This window comes from Montipora foliosa, chromosome 12 (assembly GCF_036669935.1).
Source record: "Montipora foliosa isolate CH-2021 chromosome 12, ASM3666993v2, whole genome shotgun sequence".
Lineage (NCBI taxonomy): Eukaryota > Metazoa > Cnidaria > Anthozoa > Scleractinia > Acroporidae > Montipora > Montipora foliosa.
Genome location: NC_090880.1, coordinates 31,092,060 through 31,095,248, shown reverse-complemented (window position 1 = coordinate 31,095,248; position 3,189 = coordinate 31,092,060).

The window sequence follows — 3,189 nt, the reverse complement described above, 5'->3', positions numbered from 1 at the left end:
TACCGCCTCACACACCAAGACCATCTGCAAACTAAACGCAAAATCAAACGTTAGTTGATGAATTGGACCAGCAACAAGGTTGCAAGAAAAAAACCCGGTTCTCTCAACATATCATATTTGTCACATTAATCAATCTAGGTTTTACAGAAAGACGTTTCCTTAAACCCCCTTGACGGTTAATACATGGTGCCATCTGCAGATGTCAATCAATACCGGCCTTGTTCGCAGCCATCTTTGACGTACTGAAAGCTTTCTGAATAATTCTAACCACCGTAAAAAAATTTCATTGCAGAGAAAGAGATAGGCATTTAACAAATCGAATGGGGTTCAGCGTTATCTGTACTCTTATCGACAATGATATTCGTCATCACAGTGGTAATTTACAAATGTATTAACGATGACTTGTTTTTGGCCGATATCTTCCCGTTAGAAATCACAGAAAGTCTCAAGGTGTCTCAAAGCAGTTTTCCATGACAATTTGAAAAGACTCTCCCATTAGATCTAGAGGGAATGGCTGTACAACTGTTCCTCATATGACGGTAACGTTGGGGTAACTTATTTTTAACAAGATGCACGCATTATTGTGACGTCACCATAGCAATAGACAGGCGCCATATATTTTAGCTTTAAAAAACATATCTAATTTCTTTTCTAATTCCGAAGAAAACAAATACTTTATTTTTTCCTCTCTGACAAATGCTTAACATTCCTCAAAAACAGTGAAAGAGTAAAGTTTGTAGTTTGTCTACTTCATTTCATGTAACAGCACTGTTAATATTTTTGTCTTCTGTCCGAGTCTTGTTCTTTATTTGTTTTAGAGGATTCCAATTTCGTTTTTGAACAGGGAGCATCGGATACCATGTGTTACGAACGTCAACAAAGACGGGTCCTTTATTACTTATTATTAATCCGAATTCAGTCATTCCATCAACTGATTGCCATTTCAGGCTGCAAACTAAGACAGGAATTAAATATTAAACCATATGATAAGACGTCCCACTGCTTCAAAAAAATGATTAGCTTTTGGGACAAAACTCTTACACAAAGTCTTTTGTTAGGCTAAATAATGTTATTGAATCTTCTGACGCTTATTTCCGATGTGTCCAGTACATAGTCGCGGTGGTCTCATGGTTAGAGTGCTCGACTCCCGATCGAATTGTCCAGGTTCGGGTCCTGGCCGGGGACATTGTGTTGTGTTCTTGGGCAAGACACTTTACTCTCACGGTGCCTCTCTCCACCCAGGTATATAAATGGGTATCGACGAAAATGCTGGGGGTAACTCTGCGATGGACTAGCATTCCATCAGGGGGGAGTAGAAATACTCCTAGTCGCTTCATTCTACGGAAACCGGAGATAAGCGCCGGCCTGATGGGCCTTCCTAGGTTCGTAACAGAGATTTATACTGCCAACAGAAATCTTCCAAACTTTGACAACGTTGAAGCTGAAGGTTTTTGCAGATCTTGAAAATGTCATACATAACGAGCTGGGTTTAATTAAACAACTGTAGCAAGAGTCTAGTAGATATGACAGAATAATAAAGCCGTCGGCTTCTGGCTCTATTGAGTCCCAGCATGTGTGCTTATTTTTCATCGTTTCCCATTCGTTGGCATGAACTTAGTTTTGTCTTTCTTTATTCTTTCTTTATATTTAAAGTAGCACTAGGCGCGCGTTTTCTTTTTTTCAACGATCTTCATTTTCCTTACAGGAATCAGTGGTATTCCATGTAAAAAAAGCGATACTTTAGAAAGAACGATGTGATATTGGGTAAGTGATAATCTTGTATAGAAAAGTATAATATAGTAAAGCAGGTCGCTTGAATTTCAACAGGGATGTCCTCAGGGCTTTGATGAAATATTCATGTGGTTAATTGATGCTTTTATCCACAATTAGGTGGAAAACCTTGAAAAACCCCGAACCATTTATTATTAATTCGTTTTACGTCTGGATAAGCATTGGTAATCAAAACCTCACTGGTTTGAACTAAACTGACGGTCAAACAGTAAGGAAGGATGAAACCCTTTGGATTTTTCGACATTTCTGAAAGCTTCTCTGCTAATACTAATAATCCTCCCCTTATATGCAGTTGCTAAAGGTATGATACGTTTGTTTTGTTCACTCAATTGTATCTCAACCTGAAGTCAACAAATTTAAGTGAGGGCCCGTCATAGGTTGGAAGCGTCAGTTTTTTTAAAACATTCATATCGTCAGTATTTATGACTCTTTTCCCTAGTTCCCTTTCAAAAGAAAACCGCGCGAAATCGGCCATCGCAAGAAAATGTTTTTATTTTTATTTTTATCTACCACATCGCTAACTGCTGGAACGTTATTACTTTTTAAAGCTATGTCAATATTTTTTTTATTCCGAATGCCGCTGTAAACGTGTATTATTATCACCCGCTAAGAAACACCGGTTTAAACAGAAGAAAATGTCGGTTAACAAACCTCAAGAGTGAGTTAACCATTTTAAAATCAAGCTCTAGACTTAACCACTATTCAGCAATGATTTTATATATACTTACTAGTTTTGGTAAATAATCGGTGCAATCGTCATCAAGTTGACATTTGGTGGTTTATTGGAGAAAAAAAGTTCATTCAAAGTGGTTGCTCAGGGTTCAAATTCTCTCCAGGGTGCAATTTTTACTTTCTTTCTTTTCATCTGTTACCACACAAATCCTGGGACAGCGTAATCTAAAATCACGATAACAGTCAATCCAGAGAAATTTAGGAGTTGTCGATAATCGTCGTTTCAGAGGTACATGTTGAATTATATAACGCCTCACTCAATCCTTCGCAATATTACTTGCACTTATAACACGGTGTGACATCCTTAGCTCTCCATCCGTTGGATCTGACATTCGGAAAATGAACAAAAAAACTTAGAGGATAGAGAAAGAACAAGGGTTCTCATTTGATTTGATTTTGTGTTGATTTGTTGATTTCAGTTTACAGTGTCCCAATTAATGCTCCAGCGCTGGAAGACTGGCTGTTAATCCAAGGATGTCGTGAAGTGCTAGCTGCTGGTGAAAATCGCCGCCAGAGAAAGGGGTGATCGCCGGCTGAATTTTAGCCGTTAATCGAAGGAACTGAGAAGATCGCAAATTATTTTGTACAAAATTTAAAAGTCATTCGATGTGTGATGACAAAAGAAATGGATGCGGAATTATCTTAAGAATTTATCAATACTGGAAA